The following is a 25,817-nucleotide window of genomic DNA, read 5'->3' on the forward strand; positions in this document are numbered from 1 at the left end:
AAATGGGCTGGAGTGCGCGATAGGCGACAAGAGCTCACAATTAACAACACCGGAACACCATCATTGAAGCACGGCCGAAAGCACACCGTCGAAAGAACGGGGGAAAAAAAAAATCCGGGGACCGGAAAATTACTCCTCAGCGCTACGAAAGCGTGACTCCCAAGGCGCGACCTTGTTACGGATCATAACCATGGTTTCGGCGGCCTTTCCAAGGCGAACGGCGCGCTGCCGCGATCAAGGCCTCCTCGCATGTGTTGTTTACGGATCGAACAACGCGGCATTGGACACAGGTTGTCAAGCGCGCAGCCTCGCGCATGTATATACTAACAGCCCCCGTACCGTGCTTGCGGTACGATTGTTTTTTAACGCGTCGTGTTGCAGTGGCGATGTTTTACGAGTGGAAGGAAAGTGCATAACTGGTTGGTCCGCCGTTCGTACCACCAAATTTAGTGCTATCGGAATAACGCCCTGTCGTTTTCCACGAGAGGTGCAGGAGCGAACGGAACGTGTGCTTTGCTGCCCGTCAACGATTCCCTACTCTAACCAAACGCATTTCGAAAGAGTCTTGACCTGCGGCAGGGCCAGTGCCTGCCGCGGAATCTGTGCTCAGCATTTCCACACTGCACAGATGCGCTCATGACCTAAGTGCTGCATACGTGTCACAAGGAATAATTAGTTCTGCACGTCCGGTGTCTGGAATACTAGCAGAAGCCAGTAAGAGCCGCCGTTCTCTAAAGAATGGCTTTAACAAGCGATTGCGGGTTAGAGGCAACTTAACCAACAGAAAAGCCGCACGCGGCTGAAGTCGTGTATGGCGCACTGCCTGCAGTACCGGCCATATAGTATATGTGACAGAGTACGGACTGACCGCTACGCCAAGGGGCTTCCTGCGATATGTACTTGCACGGATTACGTCTCCACAGTTCTATTTATTCATCGCCTACCGTCTCCCTGCGTTGCAGAAAGCTATCAACCAGCAGACACCGGTGAACGTTCTTACGGCATTCAAGCGCTCCAGACAACTACGATTAAGGTTCACAAACACGATATTTTAAAGGCAATGACAATCAAATACTCACCAAAACACACGGAATCGAAAGTTTCCAATGATCTTCAGCCCGCGCGGCCAGTATCACAGACCATGGCAATCCGCACAATCCGGCGGTGAGTAGACTCCTGTCGATGAACAACGAAGGTAGAACACGGGAGAGCGGACGGCGTCGAAACCGCACCGACTACGAACCACTAAATCCCAAGACGCAGACCCCCGCTGAGGTAGATGCACAAACTACAAGGGCCCACCGGCAACCCTCTCCGAGCGTTCATAAGCCGTATCACTTCGCCGGACGACGTTTCCTCGATGGGAGCCTAGGAGAAGCACCGAGTCGAGAACACGCACCTACACACACGAACACAGGGAGAAAGAAACACACACCCACAAGCCGAGACCGCTAGCGGCGGCGTCGAGTGAAAAGGGTCGGTTAATCGCGAGGAGCGCGGTCTCCTCTCTCTTCGGCGCAAGTCTATCGCAGAGTGCGTGCGCTCGCCGCCGAGCGCATCACGCGAATGACACCCGCGCTCCGCCAGGAATTCATCCGCGCCAGCGAGAAAGGGGGAAGCCAAGTCGGAAAGGGAGGGCTGGAGTAGGGGAGCAAGAGAGAGAGAGAGAGACAGCAGGTCAGCGGGCGCTACGGATAGGCTGAGGAGGAAACGGAGAGAGTAGGCGGTTCGAGGCGGGATGCCATAAGAAGCGGAGTCGCTGCGCGCAGCAGCAGAAGAGAGAGAGAGAAAATCAAGAAAAAGGAAAGAAAGAAAGGAAACGCCGGCGCTTCTCAACGCCGCCGTCACTGGGATTCAGAGGGAAAACAGCAAAACAACGACGGCGATTTTTTTTTTTTTTCGCTGGCGAGAACGCGCGCAACTCGCGCTATCGTCGTACGTTACCCGCTCACTGCTCACCAGGCAAGAAAGAAGAAGAAAAAAAGAACGAGAGTACAGGGATAAGTTTCGGGAGCAGACAATGTAGCATGCGGGAGATGCCACGGAGGCCGGTTAAGTGATGCAGATCGTAAAGGAAAGGAAGGAGTGAGTGAGAGAGTGAAAGTAACAGCGAAGGGGGCGGGATGACGGGAGGGGGGGGGCGAGAACACGTTAATCGCAGCGGCGCAGCCACCGCCTCGCTTCGCGAACGTCGAGGCCCGTCGAAAATGCGAGCGCTCTCACCCCACGCCGGCGGCGTTAACATAAACGAAAAGAGAATGAACGGGCGAGCTAACGTCCCTGCACACTTCAAAGCCAGGCAAACAAAGTGCGGCACTTCCCCTCCCCCGACCCGAGGCCTTCCTCAACCACGCGAATGCACCCTTTCTACCCTCCCTGGCTTGAGCAGCGCCGACAACAGTAAATCGACATAATAAAGCTGGTGGACGGTTTTCGCAACTGCGCGGGAGGGAGGTGCGTGCTTCTGACGGCCGCAGCAGCGGCTTCTCTAAATCGCCACTCCAGTTAAGGGACACGGCGGATGAGAAGGGTGGAGAAACTTTAAGCCTAAGGAAGGAAAAGGCCGCGAGATATTATCTGCGAGAGTGACGCGGCAAGCTGGTCGCGGAGCTCATGATTTCGACGGCTCTTCTGCGAGGAAGAGAGTAACACGAGCCCGGCCTGGCTGTTTTCACCCCGGATATGGTGTCCCGGTGCCACGCGGTGTCCGCCATCACAAATAACGAGAACGTGCAAAAATGCAAAAAAAAAGAAAGGAAAACTGAAGACACGGAGAAGAAGAAGGAGGCGCGCTAATGGGCAGTTTGACGGCAGTCACCGCCAATAAAGAAGCGACGTCGTTCCACGTGGCTTCTCGGACGCACGTATATGCAGAATGATACGACCTAACTGACCCAGGGTCAGTAAGCGCGGAGATACATAAACAAATAAATGTACGCGTCGGACAGGGAGTGGAACGTAAAACCGAGGAAGCTGGTCAGTTGTTGACGCACGGTGCGAAGGCTATCGGCGAGTGCGGTCGAGGCTAAGAGACAAATGAGAGTCATGGACGCCGTATAAGCGCAGGGAGAACCGAGAGAGGAGGGAAAGGTGCTTCGAGCAACTACTGACGGAGCCTGAGCCGTGAGGCGAGGGTGCGCGGCCCCGGCACAGCTTAACGAAAGTCGCAGCAAAACGAGCGCACTTCAGCTGCCGCAACTTCGCTTCAGCGAGCAAACAGCAGAGCACTCAGCCACATTAGACCGGCCGGATAATCGCCATCTCGCGGAAAGCAACATTTTTTGGACACTGGCCTAAACAGACGTCGGCGCGAGTTGCTATAAAGGATGCGTTCCGTTACTTGAGAGAGACCGGATTGTGGAACAAACTGACACTGCCCGACACTGTCCACCGTGGGGCGATACATGTTTTTTTTTTTTTATCTGACACTGACGCTATGTGTGACTGTGTGGCGTCCTGATAAACTGTAACAGCGCCTACACCGTTTTCTATTGTTCGCCTGCACCTTCTTTACTTATTTGTATTTTTTTCTTCAATATATATTTTTTTCTGGAGCAACATACTTGAGTAAGTCACGGGGAGAGCGCTTGAATCACTGGGTGTGCAAAATTCACGTGAGTGAGTGGTTGATTTCTTACATATATAAGCGAGATGGGAAAGGCATGGAGGTTATCCGGACGATACGGGTCTGTTTCGCTGCCGTGCACAGGGGATATGTAATGGGAGATAGGAATAATGAAAAGCGGAGAAGGAAAACGCCGGGGTGTCAACAGTCGTTCGAATATGCCCATAAACGCCAGGAAGTTCATAGCGCCATCTCAATGGTAAGCACTAACCTTAGCGAAATCTCATGTTTGGTTTCAGTTTTCGTTTCGAGAATGTCAAAATATTTGCGTTATAAAGCACAACTACCAAAACACTCGGCTTTTATCGCAAGCGTTCTATTACGTGTTCACGTAGATAGGCATAAGCTTTTTGCGAAACACGCCGAGAGGCAATTAGCAGATCATAGGAACAGAGATTTGTCACCGTGGAAGGAGAACTTTGTGAAGAAAAAAGAAAACAAGAAAAGGAAAAGAAAATGGAGGATTCGTCTTGATAAGCCAATATGTTCTACCCAGCTACTCATCGTTAGGGTAAAAGGAGAGGGATCAAAATAAAAGTAGAGAATGAGAACGACGATGACAGAGCACGTCACTTTTGATCGAGATAGAGAAATTAAATAAGAGCAGCGAGGTTAAGCTGGAGAAAAGCTTCTGGTTTGCTACCCTACCCTGGGGAAAGCAAATGTGGAAAAGAAAAATGGAGAGAATAGAGGAGAAAGAAAGAAAACGCGCGCTAAAGAAATAAAAGAGATTAGATAGATAGATAGATAGATAGATAGATAGATAGATAGATAGATAGATAGATAGATAGATAGATAGATAGATAGATAGATAGATAGATAGATAGATAGATAGATAGATAGATAGATAGATAGATAGATAGATAGATAGAGAGAGAGAGAGAGAGAGAGAGAGAGAGAGAGTATATAGACTGGGTTGGGAACGCTAGTATCAAAGTCTGCTTTGGGAAGCTGCAGGGAGCTGCAGCCAACCAAGAGGTTAGCTGCTTCAGCGAGTCGGAAAACTTGACGCCGTCCACGCGCGAGCCAGAGGGCGAGCACAAGGGTGCGTGTGGGCGAGTGAGGCGCGGGGCTGAACGTTTTGGAACCCGTGCCTTGTGACGCAGGGCGCCTTCGCTATGGTACACTTTCTATGCGCGCGACACGCGGAAAAACACTTGCAAGGCAGCGTTCCGCGATGTGCGTGGAGCAACCTGAACAAACAGAGCTGACACTACACGCTGCTGCTCCAGTTGAGGGCGATAAGAACGCCTGCGCACACGCGCGCGCGCGCCACAGCGGGTAGTCCGCACCCTCTATCAATGGAGACGCGAGCCTGCCTCTTATCTGCACGAGATACACACAATTCAAGTCGCCAGACCTTGGCAGAGACCAAATAATCCATTGTGCCGAGCACTCGACACCGGTATAGCGAAAGCAAAACGAGGCATTTGCCGTTTAAGAGTTCTGTACGCGCCTAAACTTCAGTGAAGGGTCTCATTACCACAGCAAGGGTGAGACATCTTCCTCATCCAAGTAATCCAACCTCTTATCGTTTCTTATGATGTACGACCGTTTCAAAAACGCCCTCCGGAAAGGCCGAATTGCGCCATACGCAAGAAGTGATTTGATAACGACGATGTCAACGAAAGCAAAATACGAAGATAGCTCCGCTTGCAATATGTAGGCGTATATATAAACCTAGGTGGTCGCTAGCGCGCTGCTGGCAAAGCCTACCGATGTCACTATCGAACGTATATTGTCACGGCGACGTATATTGATATGATACCGACGCCACAGAAGACGGAGACATCCAGTACAAGGCCGCGAAGTATGTGAAGGAGGCGGAAATAGCGAACATAAAAAAAAAGAACGACGACATTCGTCTTGACCAGGCCACGTTTTATGTGCCTTCTTTCGGCTGCGCCGGACTATAGCGGAAGGATATGCGGCTTCTTCGGTGCCAGGTATTCGATAAGACACGTTTGCCTTTTTCCTGGACACATAAGCAGAGCCACCGGAGAACAAGGAACTTGCGCAGGAAACAAGGAGAAATAAATAGAAGAGGAGCGAACGATGGCGCAACTTCGATATACGGCGCGAGGCAGATTGAGCAACATCCACTTCTCAGCTGAAAATATACAGCTCAACAGCACGTTTTGACGCAGCTGCAAGAGCGAGTTCGGCAGGGCGTTTTGTTTCGTCTATAGCATTTTTTTTTTCGTACTAACACTCTAAAAACAGTTGCACCCTTTGAGGTGTATATTTGCTACACAACAATAATCGACATCTGTCTTGCCCGCATTTCCTTTTTTTTTAACGCTGCGAGCCCGGTACTTCCAAGTCACAGACGGCATGCGCGTTATCAGCATGACAGAGCATTCTCGACAGGAAATTAACGAGCGCAGCGTTTTCATGAAAGGAAATGCGGGCAAGACAGATGACGATTATTGTTGTGTGGCAAATATACACCCCAAAGGGTGTAACCTTTTTTAGAGTGAAAGCCACACTCTTAGAAAAATTTACACCCTTTGGGGCGTATCTTGTCCCACAACAATAATCGTCATCCGCATTGCCCGTGTTTCCTTTCTTTAACGCTGCGAGCCCGGTACTTCCCAGTCACGAACGGCATGCGCGTTATCAGTGTGACGCAGCATTCTCGACAGGAAAGTAGCGAGCGCCGAGTTTTCAAGAAAGGAAACGCAAGCAAGGCAGATGACGATTATTGTTGTGGGACAAATATACTCCCCAAAGGGTGCAACCGTTTTAAGAGTGCAACAAAAGGGCGCAATACGCCAGACACACCTTCATCCTCATTTTCACCAGTTCTGTTTTCATTCTTCAGACCACATATTTGCTTAACGCATCCGTTTGATTAAACCGCGAACCCCGGACAGTACAAGCTCGGAAGCGTGAAACAATAATTAATGTTCGCGAAGATATTCGAGTCACGAAAAAAAGTATGAAGAAGATACGTCGCGTATGCGCAACGATATTGGCGAGCCGACGTAACGAACATCATGTTCTAAAATCTGCGCGCGTACGACCATGAGACTATATAGCATAGAAACACTCATTTGAAACATTGTTATGGCAGTTAGCCGCGCAAAAAGAGCGACAATTGCTGCAAAAGAATTTGAGGGAGAAAGGAAGAATAATTGATGCCTGAAAGTTTTTCCTTCGGTGAGCATTGTTCAGGTGTACATGTCCGTTATTTCAGATGCATACTTAGCGCTGCACACAACATTTGTCGGCCTAAGTATAAGCAGTACTGAAAATGAGTAACGCTAATGCACAGGTTAACTCTTCAATAGCGCAGAACATCGAAGGGGCGTATACTGAAGAATCTCTACATTCGCTAAATGAAAATAGAGAACCTCGTTATAACGAAGATAAAGAGGGAGGCGTATTTAACTCATTATAACAATTACTTCGTTAAAATATTGTCTGTTATAACCACCAATAATGTCCGCTGTCGGGTTGGGAGGTGCGGTGTGTGTGTGTGTGGGGGGGGGGGTTGGGTTGTATTCAATATGTTGTAAGAAAAGCCGATGCAACAGCGTGCCTCACACAGCCGAAGGACCGCACTAAGCAATTAAAATAGCGCAAATTGTAAAAGTGCTGCGTGTTTACCACAGGTGCGGCCCTAAGCAGAATTCGCTCCAAAGAAGTCTGGGATGGTCTTCTGCTGCTAAATTAGCATTGTCTTCATTCTGAATCAAATAAAACTTAACAAAATGGCGGTTCGTGCACGAGCCGCGCATGCGCCATCAGCGGGACCGCACGACAACGGCGGCCGCGCCGAAGGCGTGAATGCGTCTGCGAACGCCCAAAAATAATTGCTATCGCAATAAACACGGGTCGGTATATCCAGTTAGAGGTCACGTTCACATTGTTAAACCAAGATATTAAATGCATGAGCGTCCATAGGAAATTCAAAGAGAATTACGCCTAATTCGTTGTAGCCGTTAGTTCGTGACAACCCATTTCGTTATACCGAGGCTCTGCAGCAAAAACCACAAGCAGTGAGCTCCGCCATGCAGTTTCGGTCTATCTAAGCAACTTCACCGACCTCGATCCCGCATGCACCACGGCGTGGAAAATTTCGCGCCCCTCCTGTGCAATGCCGCGAGTGACGTGTACAAGCTCATTCTATCGCGGATGCTAGAAGGGTGCAGACGGCTATACAGCACGATACAAATAGAGTGCAGAAGAAGAAAAAGACAAGAAAAGAAAAAACGAGAGCAGAAAAGCCGCCTACGTACAGCTTTCCGTTGCAAATGGGGCGCTCATCAACGCGAGCTCGAGACCCTCGCACAGGCACGCACACATCCGCTCGTTACGGTTATAACGACCGACCCGCTCACAGCTGATCGTTCCCAACCACACGCGTGGGCGGTGCTTCGATCGTATCCGGATATTGCTATGCAAATCCGCAGCAAAGTGGCACAAATACCGCGACGGTGGAAGAACGAAAGGAAATCGCCGCAAGTTCGAATGCGCGCGCACGCGAATATCAAACGCAGGGTTACGCGCAACCTTCGTCAACATTGCTGCATGGGTGCATGTGCCCGTGCCCTAATTTCTGAATGGATGGGCAACCGCAGTGGGAAGGAAATGTTGCCGCTGCGCGGGGTTATTCCTATCCAACCACGTGTTCATGCACAGAGACGCAGTGTGGAGAAAAACACAAAACAAAAACAGAGAGAGAGAGAGAGAGAGAAGAGGAAAACTATACACCATCTTGTGACAGAGGAGATTGCTCTGCGACTGACTGTGAATTACTATTATTTTTCTCTCCTTATGTGTAGTTCCCTTTTCCCACTCCCCAAGTGCAGGGTAGACAACCGGGCACGTCCTTGGTTAACATCCCTACCTTTTACACTTATTTTCTCTCTCCCTCTCTCTTAGAAACGGATGCAACTCTCCGTGCTTTGAATGTCATCATGTAGAGGCTATTGTTTCGGCTATACAACGTTATTAATTTTGAACTTGCGGCTTACACCACGCGCGAGACGTTTCCAATGTTTCTTTGCCTACCCTATACCCGGTCTGGCCCGGCTGCAGCTATCTGCTGCTGAGTCGGGCGCTTTATCTTTGTGAATACATTTGCGGAAATACATAAGATTACATGTAAGCCGAATTCAAGTATACAGGGTGTCCCAGCTAAATTTAGCCAAACGTTAAAAATACACAAATGCAACGTAGCTGGACAGAACAAAGGTAACGTTCTTTGCCGTCGCTTGGAGATACTCGATTTGATTTCTTCATTCCGCCTGACTAGATAATTAGACTTAATTAGTCAACTTCTCACATATCATAATTAGATGAAAAGTATCAATGACAAAATTGTAGAGTAACATGAAAAATTCCCGATACAGCTTTCTGTTGCTCACTGTATACGTGCTACACAAAAGTGCTTTTCCGAGCGTGAAAGCAGCCCGCAAATGCACGCAAAATTGCCCCGCGACTGGCCGCTCGATGCACTTTGCGTGTACTGGCGGGCTGCTTTCAGCTCGAAAAAGCACTTTTAGCACGTATACAGTGAGCAACAGAAAGCGGGAGTTTTTCATGTTACTCTACAATTTTCTCATTGTCACTTTTCATCTAAATATAGTATTTGAGAAGCTAACTAATTTATTGAGACTAATTGCCTAATTAGGCGGAACGAAAGAAATGAGTATCGCCGAGGGACGACAAACAAGAATACATTTGTTCTGTCCAGCTACGTGGCATTTTAACATCTTAAAGTTTGGCTAAAATTAGCTGGGACACTCTGTATACAGTGAACGGACTCACTGTACATAGCCTCGGTATATGCTGACCGACAAAGCAGTGCCCGTAATAAGAGCACCTTCGCTATATGCGTTAAAAAAATTAAGAAAATTAAATTCCTGCATAAAACCTGAACATTATAATGTCGGCTCACGTGGCATCCCTACCGCACACCGACCTGTTAAAGGAATAATTCTTTATATTAATTGGATTCTTTTTATTTGGTTTTCTTTTATTTAACCATTCGGTATGTGCCACTGGGTGCTTGCCCATCCCCGACCAATCCTACAGATTGAACATGTGCCACTGCGAGCCTGTAACACGAGCGGCACAGAATCCTCTAATGTAGCTAGAGATATGTGTCGTCTTTCACTGTGCATGCACCTGTTATCGCCATTCTTCCCTCGACAAGCATCGTACATTGCATTCGTCCTCATGAAATCGCTGCGTAGAGATTTCACACTATATACAACCGCCGGACTTGGTGTTTACGTTTCGGCACAGCATGTGAGCGGAGTAGCGAGTGTAAACATAAAAGAAATTGCATGAGAATACAATTGTGACCTTCGCATTGCATAGATTGCATGATATAACACGTTGCAGAAAGGATGACAATTAACGATCTTGACCAACAAATAAAATGTTCGAGAATATATCGTCACGTATGCGACGGGAGACTTTCTGGAGAACACACTAGTCGGGCTAAATCCTTATAAAACCAAAGCCCAAGCAGGTCGCCTTCGACATCTCCTCAGATTGACGTTTTCGAGTCCTCAACGAAGAACTGTATAGGATCCGTCATAGCAGCCGCCGCGTTTCGCACAGGCAGACTCTGTGCTGTCGAGCTTGGTTGCCGTTTTATTGCAATAGCTATGATATGACACTCCAGGCGCATCTCTGGTGTCGCCGTCGGCGTAGCCGTCGCCGTGAGGTTTCGTATGAGTGAAAGCGTGTGAGGGTGAGCCGGCGAACGCGGTTCAATCTCGAGCCCAGATGCGTGCACTCTCCTGTGGCGCGCGAGGCAGGGGGGTCAGGGGAGGGAGGACGGGCGTTCTACTCCGGCGGCTGGTGGGGTGACACCGTGCTAGGGTGTCTCGATGTCCACCTCGCCCGCCGCTCCGTACAAAGTGGAGGCAACCGCGGCGTTTACTACGGTGTTAGCCACGCGAATCGCGGACGCCGTAGGGACGCCTTGCCGGCGCTCGTGTGTCTTGAAAGCCATCTGCGACGTGGCCAAAGTGCGTGCCGGCGCGAGTCTCATCTTCAAAGCGATGTGCGATGTCTGCAGAGTGCGCGTAGTGCCGGCAGCTTCGCATGCGCTGTGATTTCGACGTTTCGTTCGTGTTGAAGCGACAGATGCGCGGAGGTCAATTGGCTCGCGGCTGCTGCCGCAATTCCTAACTCCAGCGCTTTACAGACAGTTTCCATTGTCATCGAGCGAGATGTGTTCATGTTTACCTGTGCGCGCGTGACTCCATGCTGGTTGATTTAGTCAAAACACGTTGACGGGCTAGTTGGTTGAAATCCATAATAAAATGTGTAACCGCGACTGAACAAGGCCGTAGAAAGAAGCAGACACACAAAGACAGCGTTGTCTCTGTGTGTCTGTTTTTTTCTACATCAGTCACGCATACATATTCTATCATTGTTAACTTAGTAAGCGAACGTTGAAAAGTTTACACGGCCGTTAAGACGACTATCCTTACTTCGCACAACTATCTACTAATTTGCTATCGCAATCGGTGCTTCGCGTTTCGGGCGGAACTGCGAATTCTTTTTATCATCAGCCTCGCGGCATTCTTCGGGGCACTGCCTCCCCAAGCAAAGGTGGCTTTCCAAACAACATAAACGCAGTGTATACCGAAATTCGATGTCTCGAGTTACACAAGCCAGTAACGAAGTGCGCAAGCCGTTCGCCATGTCAACAGTCGCCGTGTAAGGGGACACCGCCAATGGAAGATAAACAGGCAGTTTCGCCGGTTCGCCGCAACTGCGCGAGCCTCGCCATGCACCGGCGAGACCGCCCGCAAGAGGCTAACATAGCGGGCGCGCGTTTCCATCATGGCCGAAACGATTCTCCCCTGCCTTCACAATAGGATCGCCAGATGCAATCTGCGTGAGACATTGCCGAAAGGCAGACACACCCGTTTAACTGAGAACACGGGGAGCAACTGTTCGCGCCCGGTCGAGGAGAAGAAAAAGACATAAGGACACTGCCATTAGTTTACCGGCTTGTGTCTGCAAGACCAGGGCCATTCAACTCGATCTATCGCTGCGGGGCAAACGCAAGCTGACTCACTAGCGGGCGTTCCCCCGTCCGATCTTTATTCGCCGATAGGTTCATGCAACTAGTCACCAAGTTCGCGTGTGACTATATAGGACGAACTTGAAGCGAAAGGACCTCGGCCTGCATTAAAGGACGATCGCGGTTGGTGTACGAGTCATGCCAGCAAAATGAATTGATTTTGCCTTAGTCTAGCTGCTGAAATCTGATACACACGCGGAAGTTCCCTCCTCCTTACTCCTCCGTATATAGCTGCTTCATAAAGCCGCACAGCAAGCTCTCATGTAGCTCTGTACAAGTTCAGCTCTATTCAGATCTATACAGCTCGTGACAGCTATTACGAAAGGTAGCCGTCCCACCTGCAAAGTATGAGTCAGAGCGTTCCGCAAATGCTAAGTGAAGACGAAGCCTGCTCCGAGACACAAGTTGAAGCGGAGCGAGTGGCAACAATTCCTTTAAGTTAAATAAACACTAAAAGAAAACACCAAATCCTTTCACACTGGTAAATCATTCTTTCAGAGGTATATCTTAAATAATTTGGCAGTTCAAGGTTCATGGTTGAATAGATGAAAAAAAAAAACATGAAGGACAAACTTTTCTGAAATGTTTCTGAATTTCACGCCAGAACCTCAGCGCTGGTACGTCAGTGTGAAGTCACATATTTCGATTAGTATTTTCAGGTACTTGGGCAGCTTAGGCGTAGTAAATGTTCTGAAAACTGCTTAAGTTCGGTCTCTATCTCGTTTAGGAGTAAAATATGTACCCCATCTTTATATATAAAAAAATTAACCTGACCTGAGCAGACGGCAACAAAATCCATGATTTCACGGCGAGCTGCAGCGGCAACTTCAAGGCGTCGTCATTACCCGTCTTTCGCTCTTGCGTCTTTTTTGGCTTATGAAGTTTCCAGTCACGGTAAGAGGGGCCTTTTCTTTTTTGGCATTGTAGAAAGGAAATTTACTTATACATCTAAACTTATTTTTCTCTCTTTGTGTCTCAACTGCTCCTCACAGTAAATGACTCGAGAGTGCAAAGAGTCTGCCGCCTTCTATACCGAGCCTTACGTTATCACAAGTAATAACCATGCTTCGTAAGCGCAAACGCTTTTCATTGGAAGGAGCTGTCGATTTTTTCCACTTCACATCAGTTTTATCGTTTAGCTTCAGACAATCATCGTATAATCAGCCTGGTCTCAATGCCGCATTTAACAAAGCCAGCTGTGTCGTCTTTGAATGACCATCGATACTTACCGTGGTAACAGTTGGTAACAGTGTGCTAGAAATAATGGAGCACGTTTGGTTGAAATGCCCAGCTTACAATGACTAAAGCACTTGCTATGAAGTGTTAGAGTTTCTACGCGACGATCCAATCCTTCAATCAATGGGTGGTTGGTTAATTGTCTCTGACTGCCAACGTTAACAGGAGAGCTGTGGTATACACATACAACGAATCGGCTTATATACGTAGGTTAATTGCACGCGCGTCACCGCATGATCTCTGGGATATGGTGCCGCCATTACCGAGCACATTGCAGTAGACGATGAACTGTTGTCACCCTCATAGAATCGAGCTCTGCGACCTTCGCATTTTCCCGTCTACGCCGCCACGATGATGATGTGCGCGACATTCGGCTGACCAACGAGAAGCAAAATGCAAGTCAAATAAAAAAGAAACCAAACATAGGAGGAAGGAAGGAAAATTGGGAAACGTGCAAGCATGCGATGGTGACAGCTTATACAAGGCAGGGAGATCGCTTGCAGAAGCCTTCGTCCTGAAGTGTGCGTAAATAGGCTATAGTAAAATACTGTAGAAGGAGACGCGCATAGTTTGCCCGGAAGAACAGAAAAAGAAAACTTGGAAACGCTAAGCAACGTTCCCAGAAATTGTGTAATGGAGACGGCGCCTTTGCAGCACCTGTCGCACCTTTTGGGCAACTGTAGATACCATGGTCATAATTTCATTCAACCTCTACTTTGCCCGCTCTCTACTCCACCTATAGGGATTTTATGTCTCCGATACATTTTCCTGTGCAGAATAGCATACAGGCAGCAACATACGCGCCGGTAGATTTGCATTTCATTAAAGAACTTTCGCTCCGCGTCTACATTCATTGAAGGGACATTGCTTACAAGGCTGCAAGAAGCGCTCCGTGCATTTTGCAATTTACCTCCTCTGTTCACAGTGCCTTTGGCTACGTGCACTGAAATGCCTTGCAGGTTGCGACCAGCAATGTCGCTATCAGCGTGGCGCCAGCCGATAACATTGTCGTCGATGAGCCGATACGGCGGTGCATGAACAGAACCGCGACTGTATCCTATATACTCGGCTTATCAGCGGCAACTGTACTTGACATCGTTCGCTATAGCTTGCGTGCATGCGTGTGTGCATGTGTGTGCGTGTGTGCGCGTGTGTGTCCGTTTACTCTGGACGTATTTCATCGCACGAGTGCAGAGTCTGGGTCACACAGAAAGGTTTCACTGTCACTCGGAGGTCGACTGTCACGGTGAGTGACAGTTACCGCGCTAGACGCAAGGTTGAAGTAGATGTTTACGACCCAGAAGAGCCAGAACAGTATATATAAATGGAAAAAATGAGTGAGAGAGAGAGAGAGAGAGAGACGAAGTGCACTGATATGTTCAAACTTTCTTTTTTTCTTCGTTTTTTTATTCACCAAGACTGGACGCAACGAAAAACAGAAATCGGGTAAGCTGTAATCGAATGTCATAGCACTGAATTGACACGGACAAGAAAGAGAACAGGACGTGCGCTAACTATCAATTGATTTTATTTCAGAAAGGCATGGTACTCATATCGACAAAACGAATACAAAGTGAAAATCATCGCACGTGAAAACCATCATTTTCCAGGTAGGCAATTTCTCTTCCTCACTGCAATCTTCCTCAGGCTCAGAGTAATCGACGGGGCGCTGACGCAGTTAGCACCCTCTTTCACCATCAAACTTGCCTCGACAATTTCCTGCCGATTCCTATTCGTATTTCTATACATGACGGAACAATCCTTTAACAGTGGTTCCCACCCACAATCGTCATAGTGCAATGAAACATTCCCATCTCGATAAGTGTTGAATTTTTGTCTATGCTCCCTTAATCTGTTATTGAGGCATCTAGCGGTCTGCCGTATACGCATACACTTTGCCGTACGAGAATGCAATTACTGCAACAAACAACTAGCTCAAGAAATCTGTACTCCAGGTACAGGCTGTGTTGGGAACACAGCGGCAGTAAAGGGTACGTGAGACGTCTTTCGCGTGTCTCTAAGGGTGTACGTATGGGTCGTAGGGTATGGAAATGACGTAACCAAACGCACAAGCGATATTTATGCACGCATATTATAAAGCTTACATATGCTTCACTTATGATACAACCAGTGGAGGTCGTACGGTTCGATTTTGCAATGGTGCTCGCTTCCTAAACACATTGAACTTGTGACCGAACTCGTTGTCGATGAAGACGGACTTGAACCGCGCTGCATGCAGCTAACTCCCAGTGTCCCCGCACGTGACATACTTGGGCACACAGTCATGATCAGCTCTGGCTATGGCTCGGGCTGTTGGATGCGACATGCCCCGCCCTTTTACGTCTTCCGACACCTCACGAGCACCGGTTTGAGTTGAATGGACTAACTGTGGCTGAGTGAGTTCTCTCAAACGCGACCACATCCGCTCAGATCGACATACGTACTGCCGAGCGACGCCTCTGTGAACGCCGCGCGCGATCCGGCTAAATTTTGCTCCGAATGCATTCTTCGTAGCAGTGTTACAGCAGGCAGGAACAATGTCAAGAAGGGATAGGGCAGGGTGCTGACCTTGACTTAGAGAAGGTCGAAAGCGTTCGAACAAGGCATTTACATCCGGAGTCTGCTACGTCCTGTCCCTTCTTTGTTTTTCCCTGCGTGTATATGTGTGCTGTAACACTGCATGCTTAGAAGAGTGCATCACCAACTAGCCCTCCTCCTTTAGTGAACATTACTGAAGCTCCGATTACGTCACGCGTGGCGCAACAACTGTGTCATGTGCGCACGCGACACATGCCTGATCGAGAAAAGGCTGCTTTCCTCTACACAACGATATGAAAGCATAAGGCGCACGGGTGGTACGGTTGAAAAGATATGGGCGCTATATTACTGTTACACGTTTTCGTTACATGGCGGTTTTAGCGAGCGACCTCCTTTTCCGACCGAATCGAAAAACGTATCACGCGAAAAAAGAAAAGAAGGAAAGAAATACGGAACGCAGACAGTAAAATATTAAGTACCTTGGAGTTTATCGTCCCAAGCCGCACGGTGGGTTAGGAAGGACACCGTACGGTGGAGTTCTCTGGATAAGTTTTGACCCTTTGAGGCTCTGTACCGTGCACCGAAGGACACGAGTGCTTCGGCATGTCACTCTAATCGAAATGGGGCCGCCGCGGCCACGAGTCGGACCCGCGCCCACGTGCTCAGCAGCAGCGCGCCATAGCCATTGCGGTACCACGGCGGGCCGGTATAACAGTAAAATATATTTAGATAGCCTAGTGGGCTTGTATTTACGTTTCAAGCGGGAAGGAGCTAGGCGATACACAAAGAGACGAAGTGGCCAGCACGAACGAGGCGCTGAAGGTCGACGAAGCTCGATTCAACGAATGTCGCAGTATAAGCTCACACAAAGCGGACGAAGCCCTCCATAATGCTGATAAGTGTCAACTGGCACATCAGTGCTTATTTCGCCACAGATTTTGAGGACTGTATACTCGTATTTCTCGAAACTGGTGGTAAGCTCATTTCTACTAATTGGATATTGTTTGATTACTGTACGGCTTCAATTTCGTGATTGGGACACCTGCCCTAAAGTTGTTATTCGCAAATGTCATTAGTGAAAATTTGTTAATTAACTAACAGCAATATGAAAACTTGTATTTCCAGTGTATACCATCCGCGCCACTTCAAGTAACGCAGCTGATGCGACAACACTGCGATAACTATCGCAGGATATCTTCAACAAGTCTGTTTCCAATAGATAACACAGTCCAAGGTCGACGCAGAGAGCGAGCGACGGCGTCCCCTGGAGAATGTGGGTCTCCAAGCGATAATGCCCACATGACAAGCTTTATTGAGAGCATAGGTATATCAGCAAACGCCAGGGAGGAAACTACAATAGCGTGTACAAGGAAGAATACTAATGAAAAAATATTTACGTTTCTTTTTATCGCGACCCTTCTGCCTTTTACGATGGTGACTGCGTTTAGCCGAGTACAATGGGTTATATGTTCCCTGCCAAGGCTCCCTCGACGTAGTCTACACATTCGGATAAGATGCACGAGAGGGCCTGTCCGCATTCGCTTGGAACCCGGACAAGTTGCAAATAAGGCGTCCTTAGCACGCGCCAAAAACAAAGAAAAGCTGCGCGCCTATAGCGCATGTTTAACGCGTTACGTGAATACAAGTTTACTTTTTAAATGTGGCACGTCCCAAGCATGACGTCGAAGGCATATTGCTGACATTTGTTCTGAGTACAACTCAGAATGTTTTGTAGTTCACTAATTAACTTAAAATTATGAAAATACTGAATTAATAATAATATATGGGGTTTTACGTGCCAAAACCACGTTCTGATTATGAGGCACGCCGTAGTGGGGGACTCCGGTAATTTTGACCACCTGGGGTTCTTTAACGTGCACCTAAATCTAAGTACACGGGTGTTTTCGCATTTCGCCCCCATCGAAATGCGGCCGCCGTGGCCGGGATTCGATCCCGCGACCTCGTGCTCAGCAGCCTAACACCATAGCCACTGAGTAACCGCGGCGGGTCAAAAAAATACCGAATTAATCATCAAACGACACGACTGTTATAAGAAAGTTGTGGGCACCGTGAAAGAAAAGGCACCTAATGCAGTTGTTTCCATGAAGGTAGATTTTTTTCAAATTTTTCATGCTCTGAAGTGGCTCCTGTGTGTGTGTGTGTGTGTGCGTGTGTGTGTGTGTGTGTGTGTGTGTGTGTGCGCGCGCGTGCGTGTGTGTGTGCGTGTGTGTGGGGGGGGGGGGCTGCTACACACACACACACTACTGCTACTGCAGGCTGCTACCACGTCGGGACGGGCGCATGTTTACGGGCACAAGTGGATACTGACCGCCGCGCCGCGGGCCCTCTGGACGGCCCGTAGCTGAGCGGACTCAGGATTAATTTCGGATACCTGCGGTTCTTTAACGTGCACCCAACGTAGAGCACCACGGACGTTCTTGCGTTAAGCCCCCAACGAAATGCGGCCGCTGGGGCCGGGATTTGATCCCGCGACCTAGTGCTTTGCAGGGCAACGCGACGCCTTCGTGAAGCCGGTTGCGCAAACGCTATAAAACTAAATTCTGTGCGTTATATATATATATTATATATGGGGTTTTACGTGCCAAAACCACTTTATGATTATGAGGCACGCCGTAGTGGGGGACTCCGGAAATTTTGACCACCTGGGGTTCTTTAACGTGCACCTAAATCTAAGTACACGGGTGTTTTCGCATTTCGCCCCCATCGAAATGCGGCCGCCGTGGCCGGGATTCGATCCCGCGACCTCGTGCTCAGCAGCCTAACACCATAGCCACTGAGCAACCACGGCGGGTAAATTCTGTGCGTGAAATTGTGTTTATTGTCATCCACTGCAGCGTGCGATCTCATGCAACGTTTATGTTTATGCACCGTACCAACACAACATTAATGTGTCGCAAAATGTTTTATGTTCACGAGCTACACCGTTCACTGAATTCGCTGAAAGGTCTATAGCGTATTTCGTGCGCATGCGCACTGCGAGACGTCGACGTGACGAGGACGGAGGAGGTGTTCGTTCAGGGAAGAACGGTGAGGACGGATGTTTGCTTAGAGAAATACGACGCCAAAGACAGGGGTAAGGTTGACCGTTATTACCGTTATTTTTTTACCGTTTCATTCCTGCGTTTGTACAGCCTAACGGAAACTGCCGCGCAAACGTGGTCGCGCGTGTGCTACCCAACGTGAGGCTTGCACGCCTGTTTAGTAGAACAGCATCAGCCAAAGCCAGGAAAAATCCGCGAGGGTTAAGAAAGTTCCCCTAACGCGCCACAAAATGCGCCTTAGCACGTAACGGAGCTCCCTGGTGTCCCTCTAATGATTATATACAGTGACGCTCCTGAGTGCCTGGATTATAAAGCACCCTAAAAGTGCGAGTTCTAATAACGAAGCCCACATGGCTGTCCACAAAAAGGCAACCGGCACCAGGCAGCTCTGGTGCCCAAGGAGACATCGCGTCGGCCACGGATGACACGCTAGCGACGAATGCAGGGCCCAGAACAAGGGCGCCATGTCCGTCTAATTCCATCATGTTCTCACATTTGAGCAAATCAGTACCCCTCCCCCTCCCCTTTCTCTTCCCGTAGCGCTGCTGACGTTATCAGAGTAGGCGACGTACGTGGCGTAGTAGAGGCTACGCGTTATACAAACCTCTATATTAAGAAAGCTCTCAGACGAATCTTCAATAATAGTCTTAATTGATTAATCTAGATAGATAAGTGGACGCTATAAGAAAGTTTCTCAAGATGAGTCCACATCGGTATTGTGGGTCTCATCAAAAGTATTTTTCTTTTGTAAGTTTGCCTTGGGCTTCGTGAAACACTCGGTTTATATAGCGCACCTCGGTTTCACTCAGTAAAAGCGAGCTGGTGCGTGTCTTACAAGTGTTAGCGACGCATTCAGGCTGCCAACGCAGTCTCGACGGGAGATAATTTTTATTTAGTTTTAATTTCAGTTCTTATGAAACAAAGCAAGGTGATGCAAGAAACTTGCTGAGAAGTTCTCCAAGCCGTGCGGGAGGACGCTGCATCGAAGAGCTCTCCCGCATCCAGCCGGCCCTCTCGACAAAGACGCGTGTTCCAGCTAGGTCTAAGCCGCGTATACAGAGCCAGAGCAGTGAGCTGTTTGGCGGCACCAGACAAGGGGACGAGCGGGAGCCAGCGCACAACCAACGCCAAATAAACAAAAAAATAATAAACAACAAGGGCTAGAGAGTCAAAGAAAGCCGCGGATTGCGGGTATACGTATATATACACACGTTCCCGCGTGCCGCCGTATAGCGCAGCGTGACACTCCGCGCCATTGTCTCCTACCGCGATGGGTGGACGGGTTCACGCGTCAAGTGACGACGACCCACCGGTAACGCTCCTATATGGGGCACTGCACTCGTCGACAACAATGAGAGACATCGCAGATGGAAGGCGAGACGCAGGTGTTGGTGCAGACGATTCGTGGCCCCGGCGCGCGAGGAGTGGGGCGTGAGATGTTTGTCATTCAGCCGTGCCAGCGCTGCATTCAGCGCTCAAAGTACACGCTGTGTACGGCTGGTCGCGCGAACGGAGCATCTGCTGCCGCTGAGAAGATTTGGTCGGTCTTCACGTTTAACAACGTACTGCTGCTGCGGTGCGTTTTGACAGTGTTTCGCCTCTCCGCGCGGCTGAATCCGCGCTCGCACTATACGCCACTGCGTAAACATGAAGTATGATTTCCAATACATGGCTTTGTTGAAAGTCACCGAGAGAAGCGCAGGCAAGCATGCAAGGGCCTGAAAGTTGAATGAGTATTAACTGTATTAACTACACAAACCAGTAAACGCACAACGCTACCAGCTGGAACAGCCACTCTGGAGTGTTTGATGAGGATCCGAGGCAAAACGAGCTTTGCGCTAGCTCCTTTGGCGCTATTTAATAATTCGCCGACGAACGTATTGTACCGTTATATGCTACTTCACGGTCACCCCCCCCCCCCCCCTCCCCTCACTTTCTGTGGTGCTCGGTGTAGAACACCAAACGTCAGGATGGAAGCCAGGGCCCGCCACACCCATATCCTAGTTTAGACATATCGAGCCAATTCTTCGATATCGAGCCAACGCGAGCCGGCACCAGTCGACGTATAGCGTATACGCAGGGAACCACGATACTGCCGCAAATAAAATTCAATCGAGCAGTCGAGTGACTAATTAATACCCCTCTTTCACGGGCGGTATAACCATGGTTAACACACACTACGGTTATCGCGAAACGCGGTCTGCTATTTCGGCAACACGAAAACGGAATATACCTTCGGCATTTTCCGTTTTCCCGTGAGCTCTTGGCAATGAGCCAGGGGTCACACGTGGGTGCGGCCACGCTTGCCGCTTCTCTCCGTGACGAACTTGGCTGTCGCAGCAACGACTCGAACAAAGTGAGGCAACACTTTTTGTGTACCGAGAGTCACGTCTGTATGGCGTCTCTTTCAAAACTTCTTCTGTCTTATATATATCCATTTGTAACTTTCCGCAGCCTGGCATTTTCTCGTGGCTATATACCTACGTGCCACCATAACGCATCTATCAACTTGGGAATTTATCCTGCCACCTTTGTATGTCCTATTTCCCGATATCATCATTGTCGCTCAAGCTCTGTATATTTTCTTTTTTTGAAAAATATCTTTAACGGGACAGACAACCGCTCAGAACATCAATAGAGATAGCCCGCTGATGGAAAGATTGCTTGTCCTATTGGATAAAAACGAGCCGCATTCTTTTCGTTAAACGTGGATACACACTTTTAATTTTTCTCTAAAAGTCCCCAAAAATGACCTCTGGCGCCCCACACGGCAAAAATATGAATATGCATAAGCGAGATACCACGTGACCTTCTCCTTAGTGCACGGGGCTCCTGATCTTTTTATTGGTATTGAAATGCAGTACAATTTCTTCTAAGCGTTTTTTTTTTTTCTAGCCTACAATGCGCAGGTAACTTCGTTTCCAGTGAGCGGAAAAGCGGCGCTGCTTTGGTTGACGTTTTCGATGCGTTGGCTTGGCTCGTCTAAGACAGGATAAGGACGCCGAGGGCCAGCTAGCCAGAGCGTAGGTGTGCATTTGGGGGAAAACGCGGTACAGACATAAGAAAGGTCTGTACAACAACACTAACTTATTAAATCAGCTTTTTTATTTTCAGAAGTTCTTGATAAGGTCAAGATATAGGTGGTTAACCACGGTTGCATTCACTCCTGTGAAAGCACAACGATGGGCGGCTTTCACAATTTGCGAGGCGGGCTATCGGCATTGCACTCACTTCTCGGCATTGATATAGGAGGGACCCTTTCTTCTTTTAGAGGCTGCTCAGATCCAAAAATTCTGCGTAAAGATATCCAAGCGCTTTTCGAAGTAACCATTGCAGGCGTAAACACTACCGGGAGACACTCTCTCTCTCTCTCTCTCTCTACTGTCAATCTGTCGGTCACATCAAAAGTGCGGGCAGCCAGCGTACGCGCGGTCAACGCCGTCTCGTGTACAGCAAAACAGAGGCGTGGGCTTCCCGCAATCCGGTATGTCCACACAGAGTCCATGCTGTACAAGCACGATCCCGCCACGGTCGCGGACGTAGTCAGTTGACCCCGGATAAGGGTCATCGATCGCCATCGGCTGCTCGGGCAAAGTGATCGCCCGTCGCGCTCCTTTCGCAACACACGCCGGGGACACCTGCATGCAGCGAGCAGTCAGCCACCCCGCGCAATTAGAAAGGGGGTCCGGGCGATCGAAGAACGCCAGGGCGGGCAAGCCGATCCTGCGATACGAACGGCCTCTGTCCTAATCGAACATCGCAGGGGCGGGGGCGCGACCATCGGCCTGACATCGCAAGGTCAATCACTGCATAGCGTGCAGTATATATGCCCTGGCAGAAATACAGCACCTCCCTCGTCGCCGCTGCATGCGATGAGACACGAGAACGCACGGCACCGTCGCATTATGCGACAGCGACGAATTAACTAGGTTGGCAGAGATGACGGCTCCGTTGTCCCGTATACAGACATCAATGGTTACGCCTTTCGAGTGAGTTATGCCAATAACGGCATACGTTCAAGGATGCTGACCGACCTTAAGCGATAGTGCTGGTGACGTCGAACTCCTCAAGGAGTATAAAATAAACAGAAAGGAACTCGGCCCTCCCGAAAATGTATACGTCCGTAAATGACCCACAGAAGTACGTACGCTGTATATATAGACAGCCTGTGTACTTACAACTTAACTTTTGACGACTAATATTTGCATTGAATCTCTTCAAGTAGTCCGCTGAAAGTCTACGAACCACAACAGACAAAAAGAAATCGGTTTGTTTACGAGTTTTGCAAGAAGATGTATACGTAGGCTTTGTACAGCCAAAGGGAGAAATCTATAAGAATACAAAGCAGTCAACAATAAGTCGAACCTGCAGGTTTTACCTCAATTGATATGTCATCTTGGCATATGCCTTCATTCCACCCCCTTATTTATTCCCCTATGAATGGTTCGGTCAGCCTAACATGCAGGGTCGCCCGCCTTTGTGGCTTAGTGGCGCTTTGCTGCTAAGCAAGAGGTCGCGGGTTCGAGTCTCAACTGCGGCGACCACATTTCGAAGGAGGCGAAGTGAAAATACGCTCGTGCACTAATGCTTACGTGCACGTTAAAGAACGCCAGGTGGCCAAGCCTAATACGCAACGCTTCACGACTGTGTCCCTCGTGTAAGCCATGTGTGGAGCTTAGCCGGCTGATGGTGTGCGCATCTCCTTCACTCACGGGCGAAACCCACTCGCCACAAAACGGGTTCCGACTTGTTTCGGGCGAAGGAGGACGCACCGCGCGGAAACGCTGTCGCACCGTATTACCGCGATGCGTTGTCAAATGCGATACACTATACCATCGCATTGATGTAAACAAGGCCGCGGCTACAGCAGGATGAGGGTCGCGACGAGTTAAGAGCACGCGCATATATACGAACTTTCACTCCCACTGGGAACGCGTGATTTATTGCAACAAATTGCTGTATAGAAAATGCAGCATCGCTCAAAGTTGGGGTTCCTGACTGTACAAAGCGCTAAGGACTGGCAAGCGTCCTCGGGATGCGGCCTCTGACGAAAGAAACAACCGGTAAAAGGACAGTATTCGAAGTCCGCAGATGCAGAAGATATAGCAACAGTCGCTCCTGGTAGGTACAGCAAATGCGCAAATCCTATAACAAATGTTCCCAACATGTGCGTGGCGCAGCTTGTTCGAACCCCGGAACCGCGATATCAGGCAACTGAGATGGCAAAAGAGGACGACGACGCTCGCGGCGCTCCCTGTAGCAGCCTCGCTAGATGCGCAGTTGCCCTCGGCCATCATCGCTCGGCCCTACTCTCCAAACACACTAATCTGTGATATTAGAACAGCCATGCGTATAATGTCGACTTCACCTATTAGGCTGCTGCATACTGTGCGCACCCTCAGTGTGCGAGAGTGCTTCGCTCCGATTCCCCTCAACTCGCATTTTGAACCGAATCACGCTTTGGGAGCGCCGCAACCGAGACACAGTGATTGAAGTGTTCCAATACAGGCCTCCATTAGTGCAACGGGTTCTCCTGGTTCAGCATTCTCCGCGCTACACCGCCTCACACTTCAATATCGCCAGGACGACAATAAATCAACAACCCAGCAGCACGGTATCACCAGAACAATCGATACCAGTTTCGGAGCCCCCCCTCCCCTTCTAACTCGCGCGTCGACATCGCCATCACAATCAATCTTGACAAATCTCTCCGCCCGCGCGCGCACTCGCTGTTTTCGTCACGAAGGCGTCCCGTTACTCCGGTTATCTGACAGAACGAAACCCGAAAGCGGCGCAGGTGCTATGAACTTAAGGAAAGGTTTTCCAGATCGTCGGTATACCGGCACGTGTAAGCCTTGAACTCCACATCACGGCGCGGCGTGCAAGCTTTTAATTATCTCCCTCCGCTCGAAACAAGCGCCTGCAAATCTCTCCCTCGCCAGCTTGCAGTATCGCTCCATCAGTACGTCGTAAAGCCAGGCGACACCGAATCTCAACATCACAAGTGACTATCTGGAATGAGAATAAATACGTTCGGAGATTACAGCATGGCGGTATATACGCTGTGCACAAGACGCATATAGGCTCACCTGTATAGCGCTTGCCATAGGTCGGGTATTGACGCTCGTATCTCAGCGAAGAAAGCTTTAGAGCAGAACGGCACACGTGTGGGTTTGAGGCGACCTTACTAACGTGTTCGATAATAAATAAGATACGAACGCCGTACGGTTGATGAAGCGGGCTAAAATCGTCACAAGCGCTATCCCGCGCCAATACGTGGTCGTAATCCCGACTAGAGACAGCGAATTCACGAAGCCTTTGGGTCGATTGGCTGGCACTTGCTCATACGAAAAACTAGCTCTAGCGTTAAAAAGTGCTTGTGAATACGAGCCTAGGTGTACCTATATACGAAACGAGATTTGCCCTATATTATGACACAAGGTTCAACTTGTGCATTTAGTTTGGTCCGTGGTTCATGATACTCGAGTAGCACTCACAGGCGAATTCGGCAAACGCATGCGGCTCTTCGCTGACTGTGACGTCACTTGCTGCCGCTGGACACTGTCATAGAGCGTCGTCGTTTTTGCCTTATTTGACCATTTCTCCAAGAGAGCGGTCTCTATGCGTCCATTCCTGACAGAACAGAGGTTCGTGAATGTGCCACTCCGAATACGATTTTCCAACTTCGTTATGGTCGTGGGAGGTGTGTCATCGTATATACGATGGTTTAAGGCTAAAACGCCTGCGACACACACACCTTTTCTCAGAGGAGTAAAGAGCTTCCATTACTCCGGATGGATGGATGGATGGATGGATGGATGGATGGATGGATGGATGGATGGATGGATGGATGGATGGATGGATGGATGGATGGATGGATGGATGGATGGATGGATGGATGGATGGATGGATGGATGGATGGATGGATGGATGGATGGATGGATGGATGGATGGATGGATGGATGGATGGATGGATGGATGGATGGATGGATGGATGGATGGATGGATGGATGGATGGATGGATGGATGGATGGATGGATGGATGGATGGATGGATGGATGGATGGATGGATGGATGGATGGATGGATGGATGGATGGATGGATGGATGGATGGATGGATGGATGGATGGATGGATGGATGGATGGATGGATGGATGGATGGATGGATGGATGGATGGATGGATGGATGGATGGATGGATGGATGGATGGATGGATGGATGGATGGATGGATGGATGGATGGATGGATGGATGGATGGATGGATGGATGGATGGATGGATGGATGGATGGATGGATG

The 25,817-nt window shown here is 49.2% G+C and overlaps 1 protein-coding gene across 2 annotated transcripts in view; it reads right to left on the bottom strand.

The window, feature by feature from the left end:
- LOC135920933 (ubiquitin carboxyl-terminal hydrolase 2-like) overlaps nucleotides 1-25,817 on the bottom strand; it is a 284,940-nt gene that overhangs the window by 141,722 nt on the left and 117,401 nt on the right. Inside the window, exon 1 of one of the 2 annotated variants that reach the window (XM_065455221.1) lies at nucleotides 1,080-1,543. The exons of the other annotated variant lie outside the window; for it this stretch is intronic. The gene's annotated coding sequence lies outside the window, so the exon portion shown is untranslated. Of the gene's footprint in view, nucleotides 1-1,079; nucleotides 1,544-25,817 lie in introns of those variants that run through there. 2 annotated transcript variants of the gene reach the window in all.

The sequence above is a fragment of the Dermacentor albipictus genome, chromosome 4 (genome assembly GCF_038994185.2).
Source record: "Dermacentor albipictus isolate Rhodes 1998 colony chromosome 4, USDA_Dalb.pri_finalv2, whole genome shotgun sequence".
Lineage (NCBI taxonomy): Eukaryota > Metazoa > Arthropoda > Arachnida > Ixodida > Ixodidae > Dermacentor > Dermacentor albipictus.